Below are 14,770 nucleotides of genomic sequence, written 5' to 3'. Positions count from 1 at the left end.
GCACCTGGATCATTGCAACGAACAGCAGACAAGACCTTTGGTGACATCTCCCCAGATGAGTTGAAAGTATTTATTGATGACCTAGGGGGAGCCGCTGTAAGGGAAAGGATGTTGATTATTTTGAGAAAGTGCTTTGAGCGCTATAGACAATTTTGTATCGCTCTTAACCCACGGAAGTGTGTTTTTGGAGTATCTTATGGGCTATTGCTAGGTCATGTGATCAGTTCAGTAGGGATAGCAACTGACCCTGAAAAGATCAAAGTCATAGTGGCTATGAGTCCACCACGCACTCCAAAAGAAGTTCATAGCTTTCTGTCATCAATAGAGTACTATCGGAGGTTTATAAATGCCTTGGCAGAAAGAACGTTGCCATTAACGAACTTATTATCCTTTAGTTGTTCATTTAAGTGGAGCGACCCTGGTAAGGTAGCTTTCGAGGATGTGAAGTAGGAGCTAGTAAAAGTACCCGTTTTAAAAGCACCTAAAAGAGGCGAGGTGTTCTACATATTTTCAGCAGCCACTATGCATAGAATAAGCTATTGTTTAGCCCAAATCTGGGAGGACAAGTGGTATCACCCGATAGCTTTTGCTAGTCGAAAATTGGGCATTTCAGAGATCAATTATACCTACATGGATAAGTTGTGTCTTGCGATGGTCTTTGGGACTAAGAAATTCAGGCACTACATCCTCTATGAAAAGGTAGTGTTCTATACGAAGGTGGAAGGGCTTAGATTGATTATGAACAAGCTGCAGCCGCCTGATCCTTTGGCAAAGTGGTTAATCACTTTGCAGGAGTTCGATTATGAGATTAAGAGTAAGACACCGAGGCTGCAGGGTATTGTGGAATGCCTTGTGGATTTCGGGGAGCCGAAAGAGACTTTGGCTGAAGGAAGTGATATTGAGGAAATGTTTAAAATTGATGCAACTTCTATTCCATCTTGGTATGCTTCTATTACACATTATCTATCAACAGGAGAGACGTTTCCCTTGATCTTGATTGCAGGGACACTATATCGGCAGGGTGTTAAATATATTTACTGCCGATGTATAATGCCTGAAGAGGTTCCTTTCATATTGTGTAACATGTCCCCTAGTATTAACCAGGACACGTCTTAGCAGTCCATCGGAAAGGATGTCTAGAAAACTCCGCCCGGCACTCCCATGGAATGTTACTGGTTTTGCGATCTAGGTCTTCCCGTGTCTGCCACGTAGAGGAAGTATCCTGGCCGTTCCCACTTAGGATCGATCGGAATTAGGGTTTTCCTGATTTGGTCATTAGCTAACAGCAACTAGCGTCAGACCCAAGCGAACTACTTTACGCAGAAATGCCAGGTCCGAAGCGGATTCACGCTGCACTTGGTTCAAGGAGAATGGAAAACGAGAGGGATGCAAGGCTCAACCTCTCTGCCATAAGGCATAGTCCCATTCCGTTCCCCTAAAACAGCGTAAATCGGGTAAGACGTAACTCTAGGTCATCGCTCTCGTTATTCGTTTTGATGATGATGATCATCCCGCTGTTCTTAGATTTTTGAGAAAAGTTCCCGGCTAACAGGGACCACCCAACTGTAGGACGAACCCATGGCCCATCCTCCGCACTTTCCTCGGTTTGTTTTAGTTATGTAATTATCTAACACATTAATTTGACATATAACAATCAGCTTCTTTAATTAATCCTGTTAAGCACTGGTTCCTTCACGTAATCTTATCACGTGACATAGAAAAACAATATCAAGCAAGTTCTTTTTTAACATTTTAACATTTTATATTTGAAATACAAGGAGTTCCGCCCATAGGCTTGTCCATAATCCGCTCGAAGGCTATCCGGTAATCCCCAGGGATTACTATTCCAAGCTTCCACCCGTAAACTAGTATGCGGGCCTCGAGATCCAATCCCGAGTCACGTTAGCCTCTTGTGCAGGACCCAGAAGGCGAGGGATTTACGGCCAGAGCCCCCCTTGGCACCCAAGCGTCCTCTTGCTCCAAGTATAACTCAACGGAGAGACCTCTCGCGGCGGGTTCGGTCCACGTTCCCGGCGCGGTCAACAACCCCCTTGGTTAGGGTTAGGCAGGCAATCGGGGGTAACTGAAGCCGCCTCTCCCTTCAAGCCTTCAACCTGAAGCATTAGATATCTCTTCATCCTTTAGTTCCTTGAGCAAACAATGCAAACAGTGCTTCCTAAACTGTTACAAGCACAATCAATTCCAGTGGGGGCTTCCTTGACCAATACACCTTTTTGGGTAATTTGGGCTTTGGAAATGGGAACTTATGAACTCCCCTTCTTTTTGTAGAAGTTCCGAGACTACAATTGATCTTCACGGAAAGGGGCTTAAGAAAAACCCTAGGGTAAAATGGCTTGTGGGAGTTGAAATGGGAAAGGGGTTAAAACCTGGCTAATATGGCTTTATGTGAGTCCACGAGAAGGGCTTTAAAAGAAAGCCGAGGGATAAAGTGGAATTACAAAGATTCAATGGAAAAAGGGGCTTAAAACCGTCTAGTGTGGGAATCCATGGAAGGGGTAAAATAGTTTTGTGGAATGCAAGGGGGGAAATGGCTTAAATCCCCGGGTTTGTAAAAACCACTTTGTAGGGCCAATGAAAAAGGGGTTTTAATATTGGCTAGTGTGAATCCACAAGAACGAACCCGGGCTAAGGTGGGCTTTATAGGGGACGCAAAGGGGGAAAATTCTAATTCCCGGGGGTATAAGATACCACGTGGAGAAGGGAAATAGAAAAGGGGCTTAGAGTCTTCCCCCCTTAGAACCTTCTAAGAAGCTTCTAAGGCTTCAGTTACGGCAATACGTGGCGTGGATAGGAGCTCGATGGAGGCCACGATCTTTAGGCGGCAGCAATTTGAGACGGCGCTGGCGGCATGCTCAAATTCAGGCGGCGGCAGCTAACGCAATAGCTGGCGGCTCTTCTGCAGAATTCCTCCCCCTTCACGGTAGTTCGTAGCTCTCCTCTCTCACGGTCTGTCACAATCAGCACACGACTCTCTCCTTCAGCCCCCCCTACTTTCCTTCCTCCACAGCGGTTTATATAGGATAGAGAGAGGAGATCTCTCTCCCCCACGTGGCCAGTTGCATGACCATTCTCCCTTCTACAACCTCCAACAAGCGAGCTTACGCATCCGTGCTTTACTCCCTCCCCTCCAGCACGGCCTTGGGCTGGGGGGAAAAGAATATAAAAAAATTTGCCATAAACCTAACCTTATCCTCTTGACCTCCTCCCAAGGGGAGGTTCTCATGAAGATATGCAGTTTTTTGATTAAACCTTTGTCTCAATTTTTTTTTGTTTTTTGCCAGTGGAGGATCATGTTGTGTACAATAGAAAGATCGCACCGATGGTATCTTTGATGCCGAAATTTCCTTGCATGAGTCTCACGCGGGTTAGTGATATTTTTCAACAGAAATATTACATTCTCTCCCCCTTGGAGGAATTCGAGATGTCCTCATCTCGAGATAAACTAGGGATATTGATGGTTGAGAGTGCTTTCATCCACCCAAGTGGCATCCTCCTTGGGATAATCTTTCCACTAGACGAGGCATTCTCTCAAGGTTCTGGTTCTCAGTTGTCTCTCCCTAACATCTAAGATCCTGTCAGGTCGTAGCTCAAGGACTCCTTGACTAGGCATTACAACTTGTTGGTCATCAAGTACATGGTTAGGATTAGGTACATACTTCTTCAATAGGCTGATATGGAATACATTATGAACTTTTAGGTTCTCGGAGAGTTGCACTCTATAAGCATTAGGTCCTAGGCACAAGGATCTTGTATGGTCCACAATACCTTAAACTTAGCTTCTTGCAATCTTCTTAGGATAGGGAACTCTTCTTTGGGCGTACGCGAATGAAGACCATGTCTCCTTTCTCGAAGATTCTATCTTGAAGCTTCAAATCTACGTATGCCTTTTGTCTATCCTTGGCCGCTTGGATGTCCTGTCTTATTGACTTTACTTGGTCATCCATCTCTTCCAACATCTGCCTTGAAGCTTAAACCCTCAAGGTTGGATCTGAGAAGTTTAGGGGACTTCAACAGTCATGACCATACAATGTTTGAAAAGGGGTCATCTGAATATTTTGTTGGTAAGAAGCATTGTAGGCAAATTCAACCAAAGGCAAGTATTGAATCCACCTTTTTGGTTTACAACAGTAGTGTGCCCTTAGCATATCCTCGATGACTTGATTTACTCACTCCGTTTGGCCATCAGTTCGGGGATGGTAAGCTGTACTAAAATAGAGTTGAGTCCCAATGGCTTCAAAGATAGCTTTCCAAAAGTGTGATGTGAAGAGAGAATCACGATCACTAATTATTCTTATGGGTAGCCCATGTAGCTTGAATATCTCCTTGATAAACAACCTTGCAATGTTTGAGGCTTTATAGTTTGTCTTTACTGGAATAAGATGTGCAACCTTAGTAAGCATGTCAACCACAACCATGATGGAGTTGTATTCCTCCCTCAACTTGGGATAGGCCAACAACAAAGTCCATACTGATGAATTCCCATTTCATTTGGGGAATGTCGAGTGGTTGCAACTTCCTTGGCATCTTGACATGTTTCATTTTAATACGTTGACAAGACAAACACTCAGTGACATATTTGAGAATGCCACCTTTAAGACTCTCCCAATAGTAGCTCTTCCTAACTGCATTGAGAGTCTTGGCATAGCCAGGATGTCCTGAGAAAGGGGAATCATGAGCTTCGCACAATATCTTCTGCTTAAGTGACTGGCTTTCCGGTATACATGCTCTCATTCTATAGTAGACAAGTCCACTATTGACAGAGAATTCATGCTACTTAGCCTGTAGCTTTTATTCCTGGTCCTTGATAGAGATTTCCCTTAGCATCTTTTGATAGGCTGGATCATGGCATGCTTCTTCTCTAGCTAGCTCAAGTATTGGGTTGTTTGGCATGGACACCTTTATGGCTAGAGATCTAGCTGTTGATGGATTTTGCAAGATTAGAGAATTAAGGAATGCCTTGTGACTGAGTGCATTGGCAACTACATTTTCCTTTCCCGGTTGGTACTTGATTTCAAAGTCATACTCCTCCAGCACTTCAATCCACCGACGTTGCCTCATATTGAGCTCATTCTGGGTAAAGATCCACTTGAGACTTTTATGATCAGTCACTAGAGTAAACTTGTTACCCAACAGGTAGTGTCTCCAAAGCAGATGACCTTCCTGCATGAGCACACATCCTAAGGCAAGCATGCTAGTATCAGTTACTACCTCAAACTCCTTATTGTGGTCTAGAAGTTTTAGGATCGGTGCTGATACCAAACTTTGCTTCAACCTATGAAAGCTAGTTTGTTCGGTAGTTGACCATGCAATGGACGTTTGCTTCTTCAGTAAGTCTGTCAAAGGTGCTGCAATCAAAGCATAGTTTTTAATGAAGACCCTATACCATCTTGTCAATCCAAGAAAGCTGCATATTTCTTTGACAGTTGTTGGTATTTGGCCATCCTAGAACATTTTTGACTTAGGCCGGCTCCACTGAGATTCCTTCTGCTGATATGATGAATCCCAAATAACCAATCTGACGTTTGAGGAATGCACATTTCGTCATCTTAGCATACAGCTTGTGTGACCTCCTTGTCTCAAGGAAAATCCAAAGTTGGGGTTCATGATCTCCTTCCTGTTTGGAATAGACTAGAGTGTCATCAAAGAAGATGAGCACGAAGTTATCAAGATATGGTCTAAAGATATCCTGCATTAACCTATTGAAGGTGGCAGGCGCATTCGTAAGCCCTAATGACATAACTAGAACTCAAAGTGTCCATATCTAGTGTTGAAGGTCGTCTTTGGGATATCTTCTTCCTTGATTCTTATCTGATAGTAACCAGACCTAAGATAATCTTGGAGAAGATCTTGGCACCCTAAAGACTATCAAGAAGCTCATCTATTCTATGAATATGATATTTGTTCTTGACTGTTGATTGATTCAGCCCTCTATAATCAATACATAGTCGAAGTGTTCCATCTTTCTTTTTTTGGAACAGTACTGGTGCTTCCCATGGTGAACTGCTAGGACGGATGTAGCCCTGATCTAGCAGTTGCTTGAGTTGTTCCTTCAGCTCAATTTCTTCTGGTATAGACATTCTATAGGGTCTCTTCTCAATTGGCGTAGCTCCTATTACTAGCTTGATCTCATGATCTACTTCTCTTTGAAGCGGGAGTTCTGTTAACTCTTCAGGAACTACGTCCGCGTATTCCTTTAGCCAAGTGACCAAATCACTTTACTTCTTTATCAATATTCATAATCAAGACAACCGTTGATTTAAAAAAAGTTTTATTCCATTCATATCAGCATAGCCCTTTCGAGGTACAATTATTTCTTGGGGCGATGGAACAAGTTGATACAATAATTCGAGGAGAATAAGATGTTGTTGCATTCAGCTACAGGAACTGAGTAGTAGTACGGATTGGGGTCATCAATTTTCAGGAATCGATAGTTCATTGGAAGATTAGGGTATCTTTTCCTTTGATATCCATTCTTCTTATGACGTCCCAAAACCTTGATTCAGACGGCAGGGATTCTTTGAATCACTTCCCCGTACATATACTTATTCTGGTTAACCCTTCGACCCCCGACCTGTAGGGTCGCGTTTGCGTGAGCCTCAACAAAGACGAATAGCTTCACGATCTTCAAATCCTCCATCCACTTGCTTCTCTTCAAGTTAATTTGAAGATACGCAAGTCGATGGGCAGTTATGTAATAGATCCCTGAAACACCCATCCATCTCCATTCCACGTACACAGGCGATGGATTGTAAATGCGGTCTAGGATGTTCATCATCTTAACCCTTTGTCGATAATCTGTGGAATGCATCGCGGTCATAAACATGACTCGGAACACTAAGAACATGTTTCATGCTTCATAATTCTGCAAGACAGCATTGAAAGTAAGGAAATTTTTGGGACAGTAACATTTGCTTTACTTCTTCTTATTAAAATTTCTTAAAAACAAGTCCTTTGTTGGTTCGCTATGATACCAACTGTAACGTGTCCCCTAGTATCAACCAGGACACGTCTTAGCAGTCCATCAGAAAGGATGTCTAGAAAACTCCGCCCGACACTCCCATGGAATGTTACGGGTTTTGCGATCTAGGTCTTCCCGCGTCTGCCACGTAGCGGAAGTATCCTGGCCGTTCTCACTTAGGATCGATCGGAATTAGGGTTTTCCTCATTTGGTCATTAGCTAATAGCAACTAGCGTCAGACCCGAGCGAACTACTTTACGCAGAAACGCGAGGTCCGAAGCGGATTCACACTGCACTTGGTTCAAGGAGAATGGGAAACGAGAGGGATGCAAGGCTCAACCTCTCTGCCATAAGGCATAGTCCCATTCCGTTCCCCTAAAACAGCATAAATCGGGTAAGACGTAACTCTAGGTCATCGCTCTCGTTATTCGTTTTGATGATGATGATCATCTCGCTGTTCTTCGAGATTTTTGAGAAAAGTTCCCGGCTAACCGGGACCACCCAACCGTAGGACGGACCCATGGCCCATCCTCCGCACTTTCCTCGGTTTGTTTTAGTTATGTAATTATCTAACACATTAATTTGACATATAACAATTAGCTTCTTTAATTAATCCTGTTAAGCACTGGTTCCTTCACATAATCTTATCACGTGACATAGAAAAACAATATCAAGCAAGTTCTTTTTTAACATTTCATCATTTTATCTTTGAAATACAAGGAGTTCCGCCCGTAGGCTTGTCCATAATCCGCCCGAAGGCTATCCGGTAATCCCCAGGGATTACTATTCCAAGCTTCCGCCCGTAAACTAGTATGCGGGCCTCGAGATCCAATCCCGAGTCACGTTAGCCTCTTGTGCAGGACCCGGAAGGCGAGGGATTTACGGCCAGAGCCCCCTGGCACCCAAGCGTCCTCCTACTCCAAGTAGAACTCAACGGAGAGACCTCTCGCGGTGGGTTCGGTCCACGTTCTCGGCGCGGTCAACAACCCCCTTGGTTAGGGTTAGGCAGGCAGTCGGGGGTAACTGAAGCTGCCTCTCCCTTCAGGCCTTCAACCTAAAGCATTAGATATCTTTTCATCCTTTAGTTCCTTGAGTAAACAATGCAAACAGTGCTTTCTACACTATTACAAGCACAATCAATTCCAGTGGTCGTTTTATTTGGCCAATTGCTAAGGAGTGAATCTTTCTCTCCGAATGCATCCAGCACTCGATCCAGGATCAATTGCGATTTGGCAAGATCCCCAAGGGTTTGTTTGTTAACCCTATATCCTTGGGTTAGGGCCGTACCCTACTAACCCAACTTAACCAATACCTTAAGTTCTATTAGCAGTAAATATGTTATTCCAATTTACTAATTGGTCTTTTGCTTCCAAGCAAATATCTAATCCTCGTATCTTGGTTACTTTACCCAAGAAAGGTCCTATATCACGATGATTATTTCTCCTCTTGCAAGGTAAACTTGCGTAAGAATCTGCCAATCTCATTCCGAGGAATTGGCCATTCTCTTTTGATCAAATCACAAGATCATGCGACTCTGCAACCTATTGCATGAGTGTGGCATCAAAATCATGGGACTATTTTACCCATCGAATGGCATTGTCTAATCATGAAATCATGATTAGATAGGAAACAGGGTTAGGGTATCTTCATAACAATCCATTCCTGATTGCACTAGGTCGATATTGTCGGTCCTAAAGGTCCAAATCCAAATCGAGTTTCATTCTTTTAGCGAGCGATCCTTAGGGTAAAAACCCTAGATCGTTTCTCGCAAGTGTGTCCTATTGTCCCTACATTCCGTGAATGAGGGCAAGTCTTTAGGGTATAAGAGTTTCAGCTTTGGCAATAAGAGCGATTAGGTCATGTCCTCAACGTGCTAAATCCCAGTTAGCACTTGGGATATGTTGCATCGATTTAACCATTCCTAACAAGTCCCTCGCGGTTTAGGTGTTTAGGTTAAACCAATTTACTTGTCTATACTTGAAGATATTTACGATACCATTTTCGTAACCACATGATTGATTGTCTACGTTTGAGTAGATTTACAAACCCTACAAATCTTGTTAAGATCAAAGCATAGGCTAAGTTACAACAGAATTTCTATTGATCCTTCTCGAACATGCATTCAAGATTCATGCTACTAAGCTTTATGGTTTTATGTTTAAAATGAACCATGCAGCTTTTTTCTAATTTCATTTCCGAATGAATTATTTGTATGCTGAATTTACACAACCTTTCGTAACTACTTACGTAATTGATTGAGATTTATGTCAATTTCCTAGAGATTAATCTACTTCATGCAGCCCTAGAATCATTTCCATGCCTTGCAAACTCCTACGGTTATTAGCAACCTTCTTTAAAGAACCATTTCGAAGAAAAGATGTCTAATAATGCGACATGCAATTTTTATCTTTCCATGCATAATCGAAGTGTACAACAATAATTTCGACTTTGTAAAGATGATCATTAGTTGATCTAAATTCGTTACTTTGCAATGCATATAAACAATTTGCTAAGAATTCATAGACGTCTTATGTCCTTCTTTCATTCGTTCCTTTGAAATACTAATGACCGATTCCTCGATTGTGAGTTATTTTCCCTAAGATAGCCAATGTTTTTCAATCGTAAAAGTGCCTCTTACTTTCTTGAATTAACTATGCAATAATTACGATATTCTGACTTAAATCAAAAATAGGAAGAAAATCTGGACTTGTGGATTCGGTGAAATGTCCACATGGATGTTAGGAGATGATCCTCCTGTGGTTGCACCTTGTGCCTTTTTAGGGTCCATCGCGTATTCAACCTTCTTGCCTTGGCCGCAGACTTATGATCTTGGCCCGTCTCCCTCGCATGCGCAATTCCCTTTTGAAATAGGGCTTCCTTGACCAATACACCTTTTTGGGTAATTTGGGCTTTGGAAATGGGAACTTATGAACTCCCCTTCTTTTTGTAGAAGTTCTGAGACTACAATTGATCTTCACAGAAAGGGGCTTAAGAAAAACCCCAGGGTAAAATGGCTTGTGGGAGTTGAAATGGGAAAGGGGTTAAAACCCGGCTAATATGGCCTTATGTGAGTCCACGATAAGGGCTTTAAAAGAAAGCCGAGGGATAAAGTGGAATTACAAAGATTCAATGGAAAAAGGGGCTTAAAACCGTCTAGTGTAGGAATCCATGGAATGGGTAAAATAGTTTTGTGGAATGCAAGGGGGGAAATGGCTTAAATCCCTGGGTTTGTAAAAACCACTTTGTAGGGCCAATGAAAAAGGGGTTTTAATATTGGCTAGTGTGAATCCACAAGAACGAACCCGGGCTAAGGTGGGCTTTATAGGGGACGCAAAGGGGGAAAAGTCTAATTCTCGGGGGTATAAGATACCGCGTGGAGAAGGGAAATAGAAAAGGGGCTTAGAGACTTCCCCCCTTAGAACCTTCTAAGAAGCTTCTAAGGCTTCAGTTACGGCAATACGTGGCGTGGATAGGAGCTCGATGGAGGCCATGATCTTCAGGCGGCAGCAATTTGAGACGGCGCTGGCGGCGTGCTCAAATTCAGGCGGCGGCAGCTAACGCAATAGCTGGCGGCTCTTCTGCAAAATTCCTCCCCTTTCACGGCAGTTCGTAGCTCTCCTCTCTCACGGTCTGTCACAATCAGCACACGACTCTCTCCTTCAGCCCCCCTACTTTCCTTCCTCCACAGGGGTTTATATAGGATAGAGAGAGGATGTAAAATATTACACGGCGCAGCGAACAGAATCTGAGAAAGAGATAGAGAGTACACAACAGATAAGAGGAGAATCAGTAAAATTCTTTAACTCCAAACAACTGATACAAAGATGGCTCTGTCCACCCGTGCGCTTCCACTGTGTGAAGCTTAGATGGCGATCTAGACAGAAGATAGGTGAAGAGCTTAAGGCTAGCTGGAACAACAACTCTGACTGGGTGAAAGATGAGTGTAAGATGGCTGCGAAGGGGTTTAGCTTTTATAGCCCGCGAAGGTCGTTAGGTCGGCCTGCTGACCGACCTACCATATGAGCCTCCACTAGTCGGCCAGGGAATATTCCAGGGAATATTCCCTTTACCATCGGGCCGGGGGCGCTGCCCCCGGACCCCCGCCAGGGGGGCCGCTGGCCCCCCTGGGACCCCCCAGCCAGGGGCCGCTTCCGCGGCCCCCGGACCCCACAATAGGGGCCCCTTTTAACTCCCTTACCACGCAACTCAATGCAATGTGCCTCGAGTTGCTACCAGCTTAACCACTCCGTCTAACCCAAAGATTAGACCCACAACAGTCACCTTTTTGCCATCCGGTCACATAGACCTCATCTGATATACAAGTCAGGACTCAACCAATGTCCGGGCTCACATTTGGCTTCTCCTCATAATGGGGGCCTTACAACTTTGAGCACCATGGATCATTGGTAGCACCTAATGAGGGTGGGGCATTGATCATATCTAACACCCCCCCTCAATGTCCACCCATAGGTGAACTATCTCCTCGGCCCAATGCCGAGTCTCTGAAGATGAACTTGAAGCAGATCCTTCGTAAGTGCTTTGGTGAAGATATCTGCTCCATTCTCCTCTGTTGGACAGTAGACCAATTCCACTATCCCATCCTCCATCAAATCACGCACATAGTGATACTGGATCTCTATATGTTTGGTGCGTGCATGAAACACTGGATTTTTGGCAATGGCGATGCAACTCTGATTGTCACATCTCAGCACAGTTGGTTCTTCATCCTGCACTCCCATATGCCATAGAATCCTTCTCAACCATACGGCCTCACATGCAGCAAAACAAGCTGCCTTGTACTCTGCTTCGGTAGAAGACAATGCCACTGTTGGTTGCTTCTTACTAATCCAAGAGAAAATTCCTGAACCCAAAGAGAAACAATAACCAGAAACTGACTTCCTGGAATCAATGTCTCCTGCCCAATCTGAGTCACAGTTCCCCACAAGAGAAGTTCCGAAACTGTATGTGATACCATAGTCAAGAGTTTTCTTCAAGTATCTGAGCACCCGCATCCCAGCCTTCCAATGACTCTCATGAGGTTTGTTTGAGAACCTGCTCAAAACACCAACAGCAAAACTGATATCTGGTCTGGTGTTACACAAGTAGATTAGACTGCCGACCAACCTCCTATACCTCCCAATGTCTGCTAGTGCTGATGTATCCTCAACGGATAACTTTACATTCACCTCCATAGGTGTAGCTATCTCCTTGCACTCGGTCATGCCAAATGCCTTCAAGATCTCCCATGCATACTTCTTCTGAGAGATGAAGATCTTTCCTGGCTCTTGCCAGACTTCAATCCCCAAACAATAGTGCAGCAAGCCCAAGTCTGTCATTTCAAACTCAAAACTCAAAGCCTTTCGAGTTTGGTTGATCATATCTTCATAGTCACCTGTAATAAGAAGGTCGTCCACATATAGGACAATCACTGCAGACTTTTTACCATCCCTGTAAACATACAAGTTAGCATCTGAGGCACATCTTTTGAAGTTTAGGTTTAAAAAGAACCTATCTATCCGTTGGTACCATGCTCTGGGGGCTTGTTTCAGCCCATACAATGCCTTCTTCAGTTTACACACTTTGTTCTCAGAATGGGGGGCCTCAAACCCTGGTGGCTGAGCCACGTACACCTCCTCCTTGAGGTCACCATTTAAGAACGCTGACTTAACATCCATTTGGTACACTGGCCACTTCTTGTGGGCAGCCACTGCAAGTACCGTGCGAATAGTGGTCATTCTGGCAGTTGGGGCAAATGACTCTTGAAAATCAAACCCTTCAACTTGTGAAAATCCTTGGGCAACCAGTCTAGCTTTGTACTTTTCTAAGGTACCATCAGCCTTGTACTTTACCTTCCAGATCCACTTGGTGCCAATAATCTTCCGCTTTGCTGGCCGATCCACTAGCTCCCAAGTGTCATTCTTCATTATGCTGTCATACTCCGCCTGCATAGCAGCCTTCCATGATGGATCTGCAAGTGCTTCTTCTAAGTCAGTTGGCTCCTTTACTTCTCTCATAATCTCAACCATCAAGGCCATGTTGACTATGTGAGCAGAAGCCCTCCTTTGCTCCTCTATTCTCTGAGACCTCCTTGGTCCGTCTGCCTTCTCCTCAACAGATGCAGGCATAGGATTATTGTGGTCATAGAGCTGCTTCACCCAGCGCGGCAATGGCTTTTCCGGTGGGGTGATGTCAGGTTGGTGAACTTTTTCCTCATCATCTGAAGATGATGCTTCCTCCTCCTTAAGGATAGGGATAGCTCTCGGGACAGGTTCATAGTGGACTACTTCTTCGCTTGATGATAAAGTGGAAGACCTTGCCTTCTCCTCCTCCACTGTATGCGGCTCCTCCTTGAACACCACATCACGGCTCGCGATGATCTTCTTTGCCTCTTGGTCATATAACTTGTAAGCCTTCTGCTCATCACTATAACCCAAGAAGATACATTTTCTGCTTTTTGGTTGTAACTTGTTTCTCTTCTCATCTGGAACATGTGCATAACATTCACATCCAAAAATTCTGAAATGTGAAACAGATGGTTTCTTACCAGTGTAAGCCTCATGAGGTGTTTTTCCCTTGAGAGCCTTTGTGTAGCTCCGATTTAGAATGTAGACTGCAGTATTAACAGCTTCAGCCCAAAAATGGTTAGGCAATCCCTTGCCCTTTAGCATGCATCTTGCCATCTCCACAATGGTACGATTCCTGCGTTCCACAACACCATTCTGCTGAGGTGTGTGAGGCGTCGTCAATTGACGCTTGATCCCTTTGCTCTTGCAAAAGCCTTCAAACTCCTTTGAGTTGAACTCACCACCACCATCTGTTCTAAATTTCTTCACACTTTTCCCTGTTTCATTCTCAACAAGTATTAGCCATTCTTTAAACTTACCAAAAGCTTGAGCCTTATCACGAAGGAAGTACACCCACATCTTCCTACTGTAGTCGTCGACAATCAACATAAAATAAGAAGATCCCCCCAAGGCCTGTGTAGGCATCTTACCACACAAGTCAGCATGCACCAACTCTAGAGGAGCATGTGCTCTATTCTTGCTTTCTTGTGGAAATGCCTTTCTCTGTTGCTTGCCCATCATACAAGCTTCACATGGTTCCTTCAATTCAGTTATTGTAGGTAGGTGAGCAACCATACCTTGCTTTTGCATCTCCTTCAATACTGCAAATCCGATGTGTCCAAACCTTTCATGCCAAAGCTTACTTGTGCCCACTCCAGCGGTGGCTGTAAGAGCACTTAGCTCATACAGGTTGTTCCTTCTTTCTCCTTTGCCAACAATTGTGCCAGCACTATCAATAATTTCTGCACCTGTCTTCTTGAACCTCACTTCATGACCAAGATCAGTTATGGCAGCAACTGATAAGAGATTTCTCCTGATTTCGGGAACATACAACACATTTGAAAGCTTTTTGACTTCACCATTTGCAGCAACAAAAGAAATAGTACCTGTGCCCGCAGCAGGGCATTTAGCATCATTTCCAACCGTCACAGTGATGGATTCTTGTAGAGGCTGCATAGAACTGTATAGACCTTTCTTGTTGGTCATGTGACGGGAGGCCCCACTATCCAACACCCAAGAGTCAGTGGTAGATTCTTCTTGCGCCGAGGAGCACACTTCCTCAATGGTCGCCATGAATAATTCCAACTCTGCTTCAGCCGTATTGGCTGTCTCTTTCCCTTTACTTTTAAGGGTACCATTCTTTTCATCTGCCTTCTTGACACGACAATCTGCAATTGCATGTCCTTTCTTCTTACAGTAGAAGCACTCTCCTTGAAACTTCTTCTTG

Source organism: Lygodium microphyllum, chromosome 4, assembly GCF_053477565.2.
Source record: "Lygodium microphyllum isolate KBCC chromosome 4, Lygodium_microphyllum_v1.1.10, whole genome shotgun sequence".
Lineage (NCBI taxonomy): Eukaryota > Viridiplantae > Streptophyta > Polypodiopsida > Schizaeales > Lygodiaceae > Lygodium > Lygodium microphyllum.
This window is presented reverse-complemented; position numbering follows the sequence as displayed.